At 42.2% G+C, this 18,781-nt stretch overlaps 1 protein-coding gene across 12 annotated transcripts in view; it reads right to left on the bottom strand.

Moving 5' to 3' along the window:
* Nucleotides 1–1,520: 1,520 nt before the first annotated feature.
* PDK1 (pyruvate dehydrogenase kinase 1) overlaps nt 1,521–18,781 on the bottom strand; it is a 70,816-nt gene continuing 53,555 nt past the window's right edge. For 7 of the 12 annotated variants that reach the window (XR_013402033.1, XR_013402031.1, XR_013402036.1 and 4 more), the window contains one exon: nt 15,195–16,599. The gene's annotated coding sequence lies outside the window, so the exon portion shown is untranslated. Of the gene's footprint in view, nt 1,763–6,206; nt 6,315–7,819; nt 7,923–15,194; nt 16,600–18,781 lie in introns of those variants that run through there. The other 5 variants (XR_013402034.1, XR_013402032.1, XR_001438635.3 and 2 more) reach the window with 2 other exon arrangements.

The following is an 18,781-nucleotide window of genomic DNA, read 5'->3' as shown; positions in this document are numbered from 1 at the left end:
TAGATGGCATTTGGAAAATTGGCCTATTGTATATACAAACATAAAGCTGAAACTTTGTCACCCTGTATATAAAGATGATTTCCACATGGATCAAAGACCTAAATGTGAAAGGTAAAGCTATGAAGTGAATACAGAATATGTAGAAGAGTATTTTTTGAGTACTTGGGGATGGAGAAGGACTTCTTAAGATTCCACAAGAGGGTGGCCGAGCGCAGTGGCTCATGCCTATAATCCCAGCACTTTGGAAAGCCAAGGTGGGAGGATCACTTGAGGTCAGGAGTTCAAAATCAGCCTGGCCAACATGGCAAAACCCCATCTCTATCAAAAAAATACAAAAATTAGCCAGGTATGGTGGCATGCACCTGTATTCCCAGCTACTCAGGAGGCTGAGGCACGAGAATTTCTTGAACCTGGGAGGTGGAGGTTGCAGTGAACAGAGGTTGTGCCACTGTACTCCAGGCTGAAAGATAGAATGAGGCCCTGCCTCAAAAAAAAAAAAAAAATTCCATGAGAGGGTAAAAAATAGGTGGACATGACCATATGAATATCAAGGATCATCATGCAATGAAGGACATGGTAGATAAGCCTTACAGTTGGATGATCATTTGGTAGAAGATAGAGCTCTCTGTGATGATGAAATGTTTTCTGTCTGTATTCTCCAATATGGTAGTCACTATCCACACTGGATTACGGAGCACTTGAAATGGGGATAGTGCAACTGAACAACTGAATTTTTAGTTTTAATTCATTTGAATTTAAATAGCCATCTGTGCCTAGTGGTTACCATATGGAGCAGTGCAGAACTAGGGTATTTGAGGGACTCTAGCAGATCAATAAGAAACACAAGACTGTCCAATATAAAAATAGGTCAAGAATATAAATAGGTTGACAGAAGGGAAGCCCAAGTACATAGTTTTTAGGAAAAGATCCAAAATCACAAGTAAATAGCAAAATACAAATTAAAACCGTAAGATAGTACTGCTAAAATTGGAAAGTCGTATGATCCCAAGTGTTAGTGAGGATGTGGGGAAGAGCAACCCTCACTTACTACTGAAGGTTGAGGAGTAGATTTGTGCAGCCATTTTGGAATTAAGTGTGTATATATCAGATAACCAATAAATCCTTCTCACTTTCCCTAGAACAACTCACACACAGATTGTTGAGGAGGTGAATGTGAAACAGAATATTTCCCTTCACCCCGTCACAGGACCAGCCAAGGGGTTGGCTTGTTTACTCAGCCCACAGCTTTCAAACCTTCATGGAAGGGGAAGCTCACAGGTAAAAGGGTGTAGAGGTCGGGATGAGCACTTCTGGCCAACCGGCAGGAGCAGAACTCCATGCAGGCCTGCAGCAGCATCTAGGGGTTGCCTGTGACCCCTGACGCCCCAGAGGGAGTGTTACATTGTGTTCGCTTAGCTTTGCCATCTGCAGATGGCTGTTTCATAGCTCAGTGTGACAGCCCTCTGTATCCCAAGCTCTTGTTTGGTGTCCAGGAAGAATCAGGTCACAAGAACAAATTGAAGGATGGTGAATGTGGAGGATTTTATTGAGTGGTGGCAGGGGCTCCCAGCAGGATAGGGAGCTGGAAAGGGGATGGATTGGGAAGATGGTATTCCCCTGGAGTTCGGCCATCCCCAGCTGAAATCTTCTCTGAGATCTCACTGTCAAGTCATCCCTCTGAAGTCAAGCTGCTTCTCTCTGACGTCCACCTGCTGCTTCTCTTCTTCCTTTTTCTGCTGCTCTGCCACTCCACCAGTGCGGCCTGTGGGGTTTTTATGGGTACAGGATGGGAGCAGGGGAAGGGCCAGGGTGGTTTTGGAAAAGGCAACATTCAGGCAGGAAAACAGGAATGCATATTCTCACTTTGGGCCATGGGTCCAGGCTTGAGGGTGTGGCCCTCACTGGGGACCACCCTCTTCTACCCAGTATTTCCCTGCCTCCTGTCCATATCATATGTACAAAGGTGAAAGGTGCCCATCACTTTTTTTTTTTTTTTTTGAGCCAGGGGTCTTGCTCTGTTGCCCAGGCTAGAGTGCAGTGGCATGATGAAGGCTCACTGCAGCCTCAACCTCCTCAAGTCTCCAGCAATATTTCCACCTTAGACTCCTGAGTAGCTGGGACCAGAGGCATGTACCACCACACCTGGCTAATTTATTTTTTGTAGGGATTGGGTCTCCCTATGTTGCCCAGGATGGTCTTGAACTCCTGGGCTCAAGAAGTCCTCCCACATCAGCCTCCCAAAGTGCTGGGATTACAGGCATGAGCCACCATGGCCCACAACATTAAGACAGTAGAGATTTAGAGGCGATGTAAGTTTATCGTGGGTGGGAATGGAGATGTTAAATCTGATGGAGGTATATACTATGGAATACTCTGTTACAGTCAGAACTAATGAACCAGAGCTACATACAACAACATGAAGAGGGCTGGGAAATGTAGTGTTAGGTGAGAAAGGTAAGAAACAGAGTGAGGTGTGATAGTATGATCCTATCAACACGGGTTTTCAACATCAATTCACCCAGAAATAGTAATATATTCTTCAAAGATGTTTGTATAACCAAGGCCATATATCAAACACATTACTCTTGCTTGGTACCTACCGACAATTTTGCACCACGAAGTAGAGGGTAAAGCGAAGTAAGGGGCAGGGATCGGGGGAAGAAGAGAAAAGGCTACTGTAAACAGGAGTGATGATAATATGCCATAAAGGAAAGGAAATAATTATCTTAACCCTTAAACCTGTTATACAACTGAAATGGGTTCTACTAGCCTGGCACCATGAGACCAGACATCCACACAGAGGTTTGCAGCAGGAGAAAGGAAGGTGTTTTACTGGCAGGGTGCCAAGCAAGGAGGCTCAGGTAGCTAAGCTAACGCTTAAACTTTGACCTATGACTAGCAGGCAAGGGTTTGTAAAGCAGGGGTAAATTTCAGGAAAGCAGAAGCTATAGGCAAAATAATAAATCAATGATTTATGGCCATGACCATAAATCAAAACCATAAATCAAGGTTACACATTGGTTTTGACCTTAAAGTGCAGGATATCTTGAAGCAGGGGCTTACAGGTCATAGATACATTCAAAGACTTTCTGATTTGCAATTGGTTTGAGAAGCTTTAAGAATTTGGGGTCAGCAGAAAAGAATGTTAGGTCAGCTCACAGGTGTGACTTTCTTCACCCCCTGCAGGAAGAAATTTAGACCAAAAGATGGTGGTCAGAGTTTCAAGCCCCAGATCTCCCTTATCTGAGGCCTATGTGCAGGTAGATGTGCAGGCAGATCTGTTTGGTGAGGGTTCAGTTTCTGAAAAACAACTCAGAGACATATGTTACAATGTTATCTTTGGTTTGTATAGGGGAACCAAATGTCCCTTGATTCTAGTTTCCTTGGCTCTTGCTTTAGGCTATTACCTTCTTGCTCATCAAGTTGCTTATTTACTTCTCAGGGCTAACTAGGTGCCTGGAACTTGAAGGAACTCAAGATTTTCCTTAATTCCCATGCTTTGTGGGGGGGGCCCACAGGCCTCTAAGGAGGTCCTTACTCCATCTCACATCTGATGTCCAAGAGAAGGGAGAACAAAATATGGTCTAGTATGTGAATTTCCTAAATCTTTTAATGACTATGTATGGCTTTCTTGATACTGTGCATATTTTTTGAGCTAAATAGAAGCATGTTCTGTGTTCTGTTGCCTCTCTTATGTCAGTGCTTGCTTTAAACATAAGCATGTTTATAATTCATCATATTGGGCTCTGCTCATTTCTATAAACTCCACCAGCTGCTGTTGCTTTGGCACAACAGAGTATTTTATGTTCCTCTGAAGTATTTCCCTGACGAATATAATGCTTTGTGAAACCTGTATTGCAGAAAATGCCTGAATGTTGAATTGAAACCATGAGAACTGAAGAGTGAATGGGCCAAGATCAGAGCTTGTGACAATCCACAGGTGGCCCTGGGTGCAGGTTTAGATACTATTCTTTCAGACAATGTTCTCAGCCCTGTGCATCACTCAATCCTCTACATCTGAAATGATTTGCATAACCATGTTGCTGGGCCTGGGACGAAATTCCTATGGCAGTGTTGCTTTTTCAGATTCTCATTCTCTCCCCTCTTTTTTTCTCTCTCTTTTAGAATTCTGCAGGAATGGAATGGATTTGTGTGGGGTTTTCTTTTCTGTAGAAATTCATGTTGTATGTCTTTTATAAGTGTTCAGACCTGAGAAAGAAAGGGTTTGAATACCGTTGTATTTTACTGTGCCTTCTATAAGACATTTCAACAATCTCTAAATTAGTTTATCTCCTTGTTTTTTATTTCTTAAATAAATTAATGACCTACCCCAAAAGAAGGTGTGACAGTAATTTCTTTTCTCTCTCTCTCTCTCTTTTTTTTTTTTTTTTTTTTTTTAGTGCCGTGGCATGATCATAGCTCCCTGCAGCCTCAACCTCCAGGGTTCAAGCAATCCTCCCACCTCAGCCTACTGGGAAGCTGGGACTACAGGAATGCACAACCACATTGGGCTAAATTTTTTATTTTTAGTAGAGACAGGGTCTCACCATGTTGCCCAAGCTGGCCTCAAATCCCTGGGCTCAAGTGATCCTCCTGCCTCGGCCTCCTAAAGTGTTGGGATTGCAGGTGTGAGCCACTGCACCCTGCAACACGTTAATTTCAAACCTATATCTTTTTTTTTTTTTTTTTTTTTTTTTGAGACGGAGTCTCGCTCTGTCGCCCAGGCTGGAGTGCAGTGGCCGGATTTCAGCTCACTGCAAGCTCCGCCTCCCGGGTTCACGCCATTCTCCTGCCTCAGCCTCCGACAAACCTATATCTTTAAAATAATGGATATTAGTGTCTATATGGATTGCCAAACTACAGAGAGAAGAACAGTTATTTTGTTTCATTATTTATAAAGCTTCCCTCTTCTCCAAAATAACTATGTCTGTTGAATGCTGGCAATACCAATATGTCAACAGAAATTTTAAGTCTATAAATTCCTTTTTATTTATTGCCCCCATTATTACTAATGTCCCTCTACCTTCAAAAGAAAAATCAAATTGAAAAGTAGCACATCTCTGACTTAGGCTATTGAAAACTTTTAACTACTTACATTTCAGATAATAAATGAGCCTCAGCAACTAATCAAACTCAGAATCCAAAAAATAAGTACACTCAGTTTCTTAACTATAAATTATTTTGACCCAAGCCAAATATATTTTTTATCTTCCAGAGATATTATAATCTCCCAAGCCAAGGAAAGAAAAAAATGTTAGGAAGAATCCAATACATGACTGTGTTTTCAAAGATTTTGAAAGATTTCTAGGTAATATTTTTACCTGCTGCAGACTCACTACCTTCAGACGTCAGTTACCACACTTGCATGGGAGGAGGATCTTTGTGATGTTTTTATGGGAGGAGGATCTTTCTGATGTTTATATTGGTTTTCTCTTTTTTTGTCACTGATTCATTCATGTCATTAAGCACATATATGTATATATGATATATATGACATATATAGATACATATACATAAAATATATCTATATATTTTTTGCTATGTGCCAGGCATTGTTCGAGGCTCTGGGAATGCAATGCCCAAGAGCCTTTATACCTCAAATCCAGAGAGGGGAAACAGACAATTAAGAAATGTAAATAAGGTGTCGTAAGTGCTCCACTAAGACAAATAGAAAGTACTATGGGAGTTCATAGCAGAGGCACCAGATTAGGATTAGACCAGACTAAATGTTCAAGGCAGGCTTACTGGATAAAGGAATATTTACACAGAGCCCCAAAAGATGAGTCAGATTCAGTCCTTGGAAAACAAGGGCATAAGAAAAATATGTTCCAATCGTAGAGAGGTAGAGCAGGGACCAGCAGGCAGAAAGTTACAAACAGAAGCATGATATGATTAGATGAACATTCCAGGAACATCACTCTGCCTGGAGAAAGGACACACAGGACAATTACATCTGTCAGGAAACCAAACAAAGGCTGAAATACAATAATGCAGTAAGTATAGAAAGAGAATTTACACAAAATTCTCTTTCTATCCTTCAAAAGGCAAATTCACAGGTCAATTAACTGTTAGAGTGGGGACAGGGGAGAGTGGCTGATCACAACCCTTGAATTTCAGACATACTAGTGAAGTTATATGGTGGGCTACTGTATTAGTTAGATTCGTTGATGCTAACAGCTGTTATGACTCAAAATCTCAGTGGCTTAGCACAACAAATGTTTATGTTTATTTCTCTGTCACCTCACAGTCCAAAGCTGAGCCGGGAGAAGGTGGGTTCTGCTCCACACAGTCATTCATATCTCCATGTTTTGTCCCTGGATTTAAGCATTCAAAAGACATTATCAGGCTTCTGTCCCTCCCCCTTTTATTTTTTACTTATTTATTTAATTTTTTGAGACAGAGTTTCACTCTTGTTGCCCAGGCTGGAGTACAAGGGCATGATCTCGGCTCAGTGCAACCTCTGCCTCCCGGGTTCAAGCGATTCTCCTGCCTCAGCCTCCCGAGTAGCTGGGATTACAGATGCACACCACCACGCCCAGCTAATTTTTTATTTTTAGTAGAGACAAGGTTTCTCCATGTTGGTCAGGCTGGCCTTGAACTCCTGACCTCAGGTGATCTGCCCACCTCGGCCTCCCAAAGTGCTAGGATTACGGGCATGAGCTACCTACTGCACCTGGCCTTGCCCTTTCCTTTTTATTCTCAGCTCTGCCTTCCTTTTCACTGGTTTACCCCTCTCCTTATGGTGGCAAGGATGGGACCCCAGCATGTCCACTCAAATGATCTCTAGTGCAGCAGTTCCCAATCTTTTTGGCACCAGGGACTGGTTTCGTGGAAGACAATTTTTCCATGGATGGTGGTTGGGGGATGGTTTTGGGATGAAACTGTTCCACCTCAGTTCATCAGGCATTGGATTTTCATAAGGAACACAAAACCTAGATCCCTCGCATGCACAGTTCACAATGGGGTTCACCCTTCTATGAGAAGCTAACGCCACCACTAAACTGACAGGAGGCAGAGCTTAGGCAGTAATGCTCACCTCCTGCTAGGCAGCCAGGTTCGTTACAGGCCCTAGAGTGGTACCAGTATGTGGCCCCGGGGGCTGGGGAACTCCTGCTCTAGTGTATCATCTCAGGAGATAAGCTTTCCCCAACCATTCTCTTAGCATGTCTAATAATCCCTGCAAAAGGATTCTGGACTTCCTTGGGTCAGATAACCACCCAGGGCCAGTCACAGTCCAACTGGATGAAGAACTTTGATTGGCCAGCCTGAGTCACACCCCAGAGGCAGAGGAGACCTGATGATTGGTAGCTCCATCAGATGTGGGAGGAGGAGTTCCTGAGAGGAACAAAGAAAGAAAGACTCTAATACCAGAAGGCAGGGATAAGTAGCTGCAAAAACAACAGCCATCACCAAAGCTATATAAGCTTTAATTTCTCATCAAATTTTGGTTTAGGATCTTAGCAGAACTGACGGGTAGAAAATCAACCTATGCAATTTTAATTTAGGAGTGCCCAATGAGCAACCCGCTGTGCTATTATGCTATGAAGTATGATGACTAAACATTTCCATTGTGTAAGTCTAGAATGTCATATTTTTTTCATATCTATATGTTCATTGGTGTTTTATCTTTGAAACGACATGGTTTTTACTCCAGTCTTTAGCCTGTATTGAGGTTTATGGGTCTCCTGGGGAAAAGCTAAGTTTAGTGTAGAATTTGTTCTGTCTTCAATCACAAGGGAAAAACAACCTGCCCAAGCAAATCCTGTGGGAACATGATTTATGAGTGCATGCTTAGGTGTTTTATTACTACATATCATACCTTTTGTTAGTGCTTCTATTAATATTGCCAGTCACGAGCCATAAAATTGACTCTGAGTGCATCCACAAGCTTTTATAAACCTCTTTCTGAATCATTGGTTTTTCTGTAAAACATAAAACATTTTGGTAAAAAACAAAAAGTGGCAATTCACTTGGTTTTGGCTTAGCACTTGCATTTTCTAGGAGTGGAATCATAGCTGCTCAGAACTGTGGGAGCTCTCAGAAGTCATCTCACCTCATTCTCTATTTCTCTGTGACTGGAGGGTAGGCACTCTGTACACTTAGTGGAATGAATGTCTCCACTGTGGCATCACACTGCTGTTAAGCTTATTACCTCACAACAGCCCAGGTTTTCATGTGATTGTTTTATTTGCTTTTGAGACAAATTCTTTTTTTTTTTTTTTTAAACAGTCTCACTCTGTCGCCCAGGCTGGAGTGCAGTGGCATGATTTTGGCTCACTGCAACCTCCACCTCCTGGGTTCAAGCAATTCTCCTGCAATTCTCCTATATAATTATATATTATATACAAAATATATATAATGTATATATTTATATAAAAATATATTTATATGAAGGGCAGTTTATTAAGAATTAACTCACATGATCACAAGGTCCCACAACAGGCCATCTGCAAGCTGAGGGGCAAGGAAAGTCAGTCCGAGTCCCAAAACTGAAGAATTTGGAGTCCAGTGCTCGAGGGCAGGAAGCATCCAGCACAGGAGAAAGATGTGGGCTGAGAGGCTAAGCCAATCTAGTCTTTTCACATTTTTCTGTCTGCTTTATATTCTAGCCACACTGACAGCTGATTAGATGGTGCCCACCCAGATTAAGTGTGGGTCCGCCTTTTCCAGCCCACCGACTCAAATGTTAATCTCCTTTGGCGACACCCTCACAGACACACCCAGGATCAATACTTTGCATCCTTCAATCCAATCAAGTTGACACTCAGTATTAACCATCACACATGCCCAGCGAATTTTTGTATTTTTAGTAGAGATGGGGTTTGGCCATGTTGGCCAGGCTGGTCTTGAACTCCTGGTTTCAAGTGATCTGCCTGCCTTGGCTTCCCAAAGTCCTGGGATTATAGGAGTGAGCCACTGTGCCCAGCCGACACGTTCTAAACATCAGAAATGTGCTCTAGTTTTTTTTTCCTTTGAGCCTGTATTAGGCCATTCTTGCATTACCACAAAGAAGTACCTAGACTGGGTAGTTTATAAATAAAAGACATGTAATTGGCTCATGGTTCTGCAGGCTGTACAGGAAGCACTGTGGCATGTGCTTCTGGGGAGGCCTCCGGAAACTTTTACTTATGGTGGAAGGCAAAGGGAGCGCAGGCACTTCACATGGTGGAAGCAAGAACAAGAGTGTGAGGTGGGGAGTGCCACACACTTTTAAATGACCAGATCTCGTGAGAACTCACCCACTATCATGAAGACAGCACCAAGGAGATGGTGTTACACTATTCATAAGAAATCCAGCCCCTGATCCAGTCACCTCCCACCAGGTCCCACTTCCAATACTGGGGATTATAATTCAACATGAGATTCGAGTGGGGAGACAGAGCTAAACCATATCAAAGCCCCACAGAATGAGCCTGCATAGGATGACAGGTCTCACTTTCAGATTACCCTAGGTTCCCTGAGGCTTTTCTTCCCCAGACTTCATATCCTCAGTTCTGTCCAGCTTCCCTCAAATGCCATCGTTTCCACAGCCACATCTATCTTGACCATTTTACTGTGGCCATGTTCCAGTCCTCTTTGGGCACAGTTGTTCACTGTATTATAAATCTACCTGCCCTTCTGTCTTCTGGTTCCCATTCTTACATCTTATTCATGATATTTCAGAAGACTGTCCAATTATTTGCTGAAGTCCAGATACCTATTTCAACAGCCTTTGTCTGACCAAGACAAACTATCAAAAACATAAATGAGTTTTGTCTTGCTTGTTTGACACAGGGTCTCACTCCAGACTGGAGTGCAGTGATGTGATCTCGGCTCACCGCAACCTCTGCCTGCCAGGCTCAAGTGCTTCTCCTGCCTCAGCCTCCTGAGTAGCTAGGATTACAGGTGCACACCACTACCACCTGGCTAATTTTTGTATTTTTAGTAGAGACGGGGTTTTGCCATGTTGGTCAGGCTGGTCTCGAACTCCTGACCTCAAGTGATCCACCCACCTGGGCCTCCCGAAGTGCTGGGATTACAGGTGTGAGCCACCATGCCTGGCCTGAGATCAGTTTTGTCTGGAATGTTCTTCATGTAGAACATTAAGGTTGCCCATCTACAATTTGCAGCATCCTCTTCCTTCCTTCCTTAAATGAAATTGAGACTTTTCCCTGACTTTGATCATCTGATCCTTTTTCCTTTTTCATGAGCCATCAAAGGCTATTATAAGCTTTCATGGATCTCATCACAGATCCTGTCAATATCCCTGGGTGTAATTGTGGCGGGATAATATTTTGAGATATTACCTGAGAAATCCCTCTCTAAATTTTTTACTCTTTGCCTTTTATTCATTTAGTCAGTGCATTCATTGCCTCAGGCAAAGACTGTTACAGCAGAAAACCAAAGAGCTGCTAAAATTTCTGAAGCTTACACCTTTAGATGTTTAAAAAAAAGAAAAGAAAAGGAAAAAAAGCTAGGCCTAGAGATAATTCAGGTCATAAAAATTAAATGGGAGAAAATGAGTTATCGGCAGAGTGTCTGCTTTTCCTGGTCCTCTGCTTCTCTTCAGCTCCACCCCTGGTCCACTGAGCTATGGAAATTTGTTCAGACTATGGGAAGAGAGAAATCAAGACAGTTGGAAATCCAAGAACAGGAGAGAATGTGGGCATCCCTGGTGAATAAGGCAAAGCTTGAGGGTCTTCTCCTGCCCAGCAGCAAAATGAGTGCAAATGTCCACGTGATATATCCCGGCAGCCCAAGAAAACCTCACAAGGCCCTGCTCTCCCTAGTGCAGTTGGGGGCAGGGGGTGGCAGAATGATTTCCGGTAAGCCTGAGAGTAGCATACAAGTGGTGAAAGTCATGCAAAGATAAGGGCTTAAAACAGAAATGGATGAGTACCAGCAAGAAAAATCTGCATTACTTCTTATAGGGGATACTGCAGCACTTCATCCAGAGTTGCTCCGTATGGTCGATGTACCTAACTCCAAGCTGCTGGGGATATTGGCTGCAGACCATAATTTCTTTACCCAAAGTCACACCCTTCCCAGTGCTCACTGATGCAGGAATAAAACGGCCCACTTCTCTAGCCTCAATGTGGGACAACTCTGAAAAGCCACCCCAACTCTGGAACTCCCAGAAGGATCAGCTGGGACCTCAGTTGCAGCCACACTGTAGGAAAGCTTCTTGCTTTGGTCAGTCCTGCCTGCCCCAACTTCTTCCAGGTTATTTTCTAAGAACTCTCCCAAACAAATTTTCTCAGCTCTCCGCTTAATTTTGTTGCCAGGGAATTCATCTAAGGTATCTGCTCACCTGAGCCGACAGCTTGAAGATTGCATAATTCTGCTCCAAACTTTTCCAGGTGCAGAGATAAATTATTTTACAGAATCGTGGTTTGCACTATTGTTCTTTTCTTCTTCATTCATCTTTGGCTTCAGTTCTCACACATCAATTTTACTTCTACTCTTTCCTACCAGATGATTATGAAAGTGAAGCAAAGTAGGAATGGAATGTTTTAATCTTTATTGCTTGTTGCCATCACTGTCCAAACATTGGACCAATGTATATTCTTGCCACCAACTTTTGGGTAAACTAAAAAGGACCCCTTGTTTTCGTCTTTAGCATGTTTCAAAATATCTCCTTTTAAAATTTTAACTTTTCTTTTTCAATCTTATACACTTCAATAGTTGTATATCCTAAGATGAATGATGACTTCAGGGTCCTAAGCCAGTTTATAAAGGCCTCCTTTGTATAATAAGTCCTACCTACATAGTCTATCATCTCACTATAGAATGTAGGGGTAGTTGGATGCTTTTACTTGCAGACTTGGAAGCCTCCACTAAAACTGACCGAGTCTCATTTACTGTCCTGTTACATTGCAATAGCCTAAATAACTGTGATCAAATGACTGTTTAAATCGTGACGTATCTATTATAACGGAAAACTACATAACCCCTAAAAGTGTTGAGGGTGATTTATGGGTTCTAACATGAAATATGCTTTGTAAGTAAAGGAATAGGTTATTGCCAAATAGTTTTCAGCAAAGTTTTTAAATAAAGTTATGTGTTTAATGTGTATAAATATATGTTTGCATATATATAGAAAATGTTAGAAATAATGCACAAAAATATTCAGTCATTACATCTGGGGCATGGAACTATAGAAGTTGAGAGGTTCAGAGGATGCTATGGTTTGAATGTTTGTTCCCGTCTTAACTCATGTATTGAAAGCTTAATCCCCAATGCAACAGCACTGGGCAATGGGGCTTAATGGGAGGTGTTTAGGTAATGAGGAATCGCCCTCGTGAATAGGTTAATGCCATCAGAAAAATGGCCTGCAGGAGTTGATCAGCTCTCTCTTGATCTTCTGCCATGTGAGGATATGATGGTCCTCCCCTCCAGATGACACAGTATTCTAGGTGCCAAGAAATCTTGGAAGCAGAGAGACCAGGTCCTAACCTGCCAGTGGCTTGTTCTTGGACTTTTCATCCTCCAGAACTGTGAGAGAATAAATTTTCATTCTTTATAGATTACTCAGTGAAATCCTGTTATAGTAGCACAAAATGGACTGAGAATGCGTTTTAATACAAATTATTTCATTTAATAAGAATCTTTTTATCTTTAATAAAACATTATTTAATAATTTTTATCTATTCAATTTTCTTAAGTATTGAATTTTAAAATAATTGGCCAGGCGCAGTGGTTCATGCCTGTAATCTTAGCACTTTGGGAGGCCGAGGTGGGCGGATCACTTGAGGTCAGGAGTTTGAAACCAGCCTGGCCAAGATGGTGAAAACCCATCCCTACTAAAAATACAAAAAAATTAGCCATGCATGGTGGCAGATGCCTGTAATCCTAGCCACTCAGGACGCTGAGGCAGGAGAATCGCTTGAACCCAGGAGGCAGAGGTTGCAGTGAGGTGAGATCACACTACTGCACTCCAGCCTGGGTGACAGAGTGAGACTGTGTCCCTAAATAAACAAACAAACCAATCATTTTTATAAATTACAAAGACAGAAAAAGAACATCTTATTGGGAAAGCATACTGTATGCCATGTTCTGTTTTTCTATTGTTTTGAAGTTGACTTTCCAAGACACTACCCTGAAAGAAAACATGCATTCCACTGTCAGTCCAACCACTAGCCAATTTAGATGCAGAAGTATGCTATTCAAGAGGGAGCATTATTTTATTGCTTTTTAAATTAACCTAATTTAAAAATACTCCTAAATTTAAAAATAACCTATCACATGTAAGTAAATTATGTAGCATAAGATGATGAACCTCTATGAACTTATTTCTCACAAAACCTTCAACTTGAACAATACCATTCATTCACCTATGTGCTTTTCCCTATCCCATTCATGCAACCATTAGCCTGAGTTTTGCATTTATCATCCCCTCACCTTTCAAAAAATGTAGGTTTTCATAGGCCTGAGCACTGTTTTGTTTGGGTTTTTTTAGTTTATGGAGATATTATACAGTATCAGTCTCTCGGGAGTTCTTTTCCACTCGAAATTATGTTCCTAAGATTCATATCCATGTGTGGAGCTATAGTTCATTAACTGCTGTATATTATTTCGCTGGATAAATACAATATACCAAAACTTACTTATTCCATGTCATTGGGTTTCAAGAGTATTTCCAGTTGTTTTTGTTATTAGCATTCCAAATACGTGCAACTTTTCCTAGAATGTATTTCTAGGAGTAGAGTTTTAGGTCACAAGTTATGTCAATGTGTAATTTTACAAAAAACTGCTAAATTGGTTTTCAAAGTTATTTTATAAATTTGCACATGCATTATAATGTATGAGAGTTCACATTGATTCATATTCTCCCATTTGGCTTTCTTAGACCTTTCCTCTAAGGGATATAAAATAGTAGTACCTCAATGTGGTCTTAATTTGTACTTCCTTGATTACTAAGCAGGTTCAGCACTTACATGAGATTTCACTTTCCGGTTTTCTTCTATAAAGTGCCTGTTCGTAGCTGCGTCCCCACAGTGCTGCTTCTACTGTAGGCACTCCCTAAATGTTTGCTGACTGAGTAGATTTTCATGTAGCAAAATAAGACTTAGGATATGGACTTGCTAATTTAAGATGTAAAGATGTTCTTTTTTACAAGGTACCACAAGCTCTACTTCCCTAACCTTGTAATTTAGTAAGTCTCATTACATAGCCAATTTAGTGTAACTGATAACCGATTCTCTTGCATAATTGATTTGTTTCAAAAAGTGTTCACATAATTATTGTAAAGATGATTTTGCATAAGATATTAGTTATCCTTGGTGAAGCAGTATTTTGCTTCTATTTTTTTTTTTTTTTGAGACGGACTTTTATTCTTATTGCCCAGGCTGGAGTGCAACGGTGCAATCTCAGCTCACTGCAACCTCTGCCTCCCGGGTTCAAACGATTCTCCTGCCTCAACCTCCCAAGTAGCTGGAATTACAGGCGTGTGCCACCACACCCGGTTAACTTTGTATTTTTAGTAGAGACCAGGTTTCTCCATGTTGGTCAGGCTGGTCTTGAACTCCCGACCTCAGGTGATCCATCCGCCTTGGCCTCCCAGAGTGCTGGGATTACAGGCATAAGCCACTACGCCCGGCCTCTACTATTTAATTTTAATGGCAGTAGAGAAGTTCTAAATTTTGTTCTAGTCACTGAATAACTCAGTGCTGTTTTCAGAACGCTAAGCTTTTTTTTCAGAAAAACATGAAATATTGAACCCAAAGTTGGCAGTGATGCAAGATTTCTCTCAGCCCCTTTGCCAGACTCCTAGCAGGGGCACCCTGTCTGCTTGGCCTACTGTGCTCAGACTCTTGTGGGAGGGAGCACATGAGTGGGCAAGTGTGGGATCCAGGCGGCCACTCCACCCACACAGGAGCAAACTCTCTGCAGGGTCTGTAGCCAGACAAGGCAAGGTTATGTCCAAGAAAAAGTGTAAACAGCTATTCCTGAACGTTCATCACTGTTATGTACTAATACTTAACAGACATGTCATGAGGCATCAAATTTATGAAAAATTAATACAACTTAAAATTCAGAAAAACGTTACCTGTTACCTTAATTTTTATGAAATCTTTTTGTAAGTGTTTCTGAATTAGAAATAGATGATTGTTACAGGATCTCTGGGGTGTCAATTTTTTCTGGCCAGAGACCTCTATGGCCATGGTGCCTGAATTCTTGTTCTCCATCCAGGAAGAATGAGGTATGCAGACAAGTGGAGGGTGAAGAAGAGTTTTATTGTGTTAGAATAGCTCAGAGGAGTGGGTGGCTCCTCTCTGTAGGCAGATTATTCCATTGGGTGTTCAGTTCTCAGCCGAGAGGCAGCCCTGGAAAGGGTGGCTCCTCTCTGCAGGCAAGTCATTCGGATGCCTGCAGGTCTCTGAAGCTCTCAGCAGAGGGTAGCTCCTCTCTGCAGCTGGTCGCCCATCATCTCCAGCTATGGGTAGAGTACTTCCTCTCTGTAGCTGGTCATCCCGTCATCCTCTGCCCTGCTCTGGCTGAGCCCAGGGCTTTTATGGACCTCAGAGGGGAGGAAGTACGTGCTGATTGGTCCATAGGCAGCCATGAGCAGCACCGAAGAGCATGAGTCCCCACTCCTGTGGGAGGGACTGGCAGCCACTGGCAGCCTGGACCCCAGTCTTCAGGCCCTCCCTGGCCAGAAGGTGGGGACTTACTGGGGACCCACCCCTTCCATTCAGGACTCTGAACAGACACCCCTGAACCTGCAGGGCTAGGGGTTGGTGGGAGTGGGGGAGCCTTCCTGGGATCCCTGAGGGTGCAGGCTACAGAGATTCCCGGGTTCTACACCTGGGAGGGCGGTCACAGCTGCACCCGGGAGCTCCCACCCCATCAACTTGGAAGGGGCAGGGCTCCTGCTTATCCACAGCTCCTGCCTGCTTCCTGGAGCAGGAGACCCAGATCTGAAGCTGTGGGTGCGGCAGCTGCAGCTGCACCCAGGAGGGCAGATCCTGCCTGTTTCCGGCTCCCTCAAGAACACAGGGAGGCTTGGATCCACGGCTGTAGTTTGGGAAGGCCAGGAGGGCAGGGCTCCTGCCTGCTCCGTAGAGCAGGAGGCCTGGGTCTACAGCTGCGGTTTGGGCGGCCACAGCAGCACCGGAAATTCCTGTCCCAACTCAGGAGGAGGAGGAGGGATTCCCCTGGCTCCATGGCGTAGGCAGCCCCAGCCACACTTCCCTGCTGCAGCCAGCATGATGGCAGCAGCCATTGGCATCATTATTACACATTTTTAAGTGGGTAGGTATTCCACAGAAATATGATTTTTAAAACCACCCTTCAGATAGTCCAGATAGGAGACTATCTGATAGGGAATAAGGAAAAAAGTCAAAGGTGGGCATGGTGGTAAACCCATAAGCTCAGATACTTAGGATGCTGAGGTGGAAGGATTGTTTGAGCTCTGGTGTTTGAGGCTGCAGTGAGCCATCATTGTGCCACTGCACTCCAGCCTGGGTGACAGTGAGACTCCACCTCTTAAAAAAAAAAAGGAATTAGCAGCAAAAAAGGTCAAATAAGGATTTTACTATTTGTCTTCTCCAGCATTTCTTCTGAAGTCATGGAGGTGTACTGCTCAGATTTCCCCTCAAGAATGAATGTCCAGTTTAGCTGTAAAAAATGCAAATTAGCTGATAAGCTTCATCTGTCAGTTCCTTCAGGCTGTGCTTCAGCTTTCAACTCAAGGCCACACCCCTCTAGGGAAGTTCCTACCAATGACTGAGCAGGGCCAGGGTACCCTCCACCATTTCTGCCCTGAGTGGGTATCCTCACGGGCAATCTTTGCTCCTGAGCTCCTCATGTTAGTCAAGACTCAGCTCTGCATCATGGTCTGAGGTTCTCTATGCCCAATACTGCTTCCTCCACAATTCACTTCTAAATTGTTTTGTTACCCTCCAATAAACCTTTTACATTCCTGTCTCAGCATCTGCTTCCCAGAGTACCCAAATGACACAACTTTTCTGTAGCAAAGGCTTTAATTAAAACACTAGCTGTGCCGGGCACCGTGGCTCATGCCTGTAATCCCAGCATTTTGGGAGCCCGAGGCAGGCAGATCACCTGAGGTCATGAGTTCAAGACCAGCCTGGCTAACATGGTGAAAACCCGTCTCTACTAAAAATAGAAAAATTAGCCAGGTGTGGTGGCACACCCCTGTAATCCCAGCTACTAGGGGGCTGAGGAAGGAGAACCGCTCAAACCTGGGAGGCAGAGGTTGCAGTGGTCTGAGATCACACCATTGCACTCCAGCCTGAACAATAAGAGCGAAACTCTGTCTCCAAACAAAACAAAACAAAACAAAAACAAAACATTACTGGTAGCATTTTCTTTTACTGACATGCATGTGTAGCATGTATTTGGCTAAACACACAGAAAAACTATTAGCACATTTTAAATTGAATTTTGGATAGAGTGGTGACTGGACTTAGGAGAACACAGTGTTCCTATCACCTACGTTCATGGGTTTGAGAAATTTATGCTTAGCTTGAAAACGCTTTAAAAAACAAAAATCCTTCTAATCAATGTAGAAAACCTCTTGACATTGTTAGTTTATGGCAGTGATACTAATTACTATCATATATTGAGTATTATACGCAGGAAATGTGCTAAGCGTTGTACATACATTAGGCTCACTTAGTTCTAGAGGCTTATGTCTAAACAATATTAACTCATGAATTAGTTAATTGCTCGTAAGAGTTTCAGCTTTAGCCAGGAAGTACATTAGCGTTGGATCTGGGAATTGCTATCTTGGCTGTATAATGAAAATATTCAAATGTTAATGTATAATGGTGGATCTTGGGAAGAGAAATGGTCTTTACTAGCTTAGGCCAAAAAAGTGTGTACCATAGGAATAATTATGAATTTTCCAACAACATTACATATTTAGAGAAATGCTCTTCTCTGTGAGAAAACACCTTTTAAAATTGTGGCTTGGATAATTATGATTTGCTAAATACGTGTTTGATTTATTCCATTTCTAGCCATGTATTTCTTACGAATTCTGACTCACTGATTTATAAGATGAGATACAAAAAAGCATTATTCTTACATCAGGGAGTATCAAAGATGGGAGAAGGTGCCTGAGGGGAGTCAGCACTATCAGATCCCAACATGGGGACCACTGGCTATTTTGAATATATGTGAATTTTGTCAAATGCTTCTATGTCAGTTGATATTATCATATGATTTCTCTTCTTCAGCCTGTTTCTATGATTACACTAATTGATTTATGAATCTTGAACCATCCTTGCTTACAAGGGATAAATCACATTTGGTCATGACATGTACTTCTTGTTACACATTAATGGATTTAATATTTTTGGGGGAGTTTTGCCTCTAAGTTCATGAGAAATATTAATCTGTAGTTTTTTTTTTTATATTGTGTTTGGTTTTGGCATCATGGTAAAACTAGTCTTATAAAATGAGTTGTGAAGTGTTTCCCTCCTGTTCTATTTCCTGGAAAAGACTGTGTAAAACTAACAATTTTTTTTTTAATATACTGAATGTATGAAACTGATAACTTTTTTTTTTTAAATGTTTGATAGAATTCTTCAGTGAAACCATGTGGGTCTGGAGATTCCCTTTTTGAAGTTTTAAAATTACAAATTCAATTTATTTAGTGGTTAAAGGACTATGCACATTTTTTCATCCTGATTGATTTTTGGTATTTTTGAGGTTTTTGCTCCTGGTTTTATTTAAGGAAAAGATGAAAATAGTCAATGAGAGAATCACATAAAATATGAAGTTCTTACTAGTAATTTGAGAAGAAGTTGATAGAATACAAAGTATTTTATAC

This window comes from Macaca mulatta, chromosome 12 (assembly GCF_049350105.2).
Source record: "Macaca mulatta isolate MMU2019108-1 chromosome 12, T2T-MMU8v2.0, whole genome shotgun sequence".
NCBI lineage: Eukaryota > Metazoa > Chordata > Mammalia > Primates > Cercopithecidae > Macaca > Macaca mulatta.
Note: the sequence above shows the minus strand (reverse complement) of the source record. Positions and strands in the feature narration are given on the sequence as shown.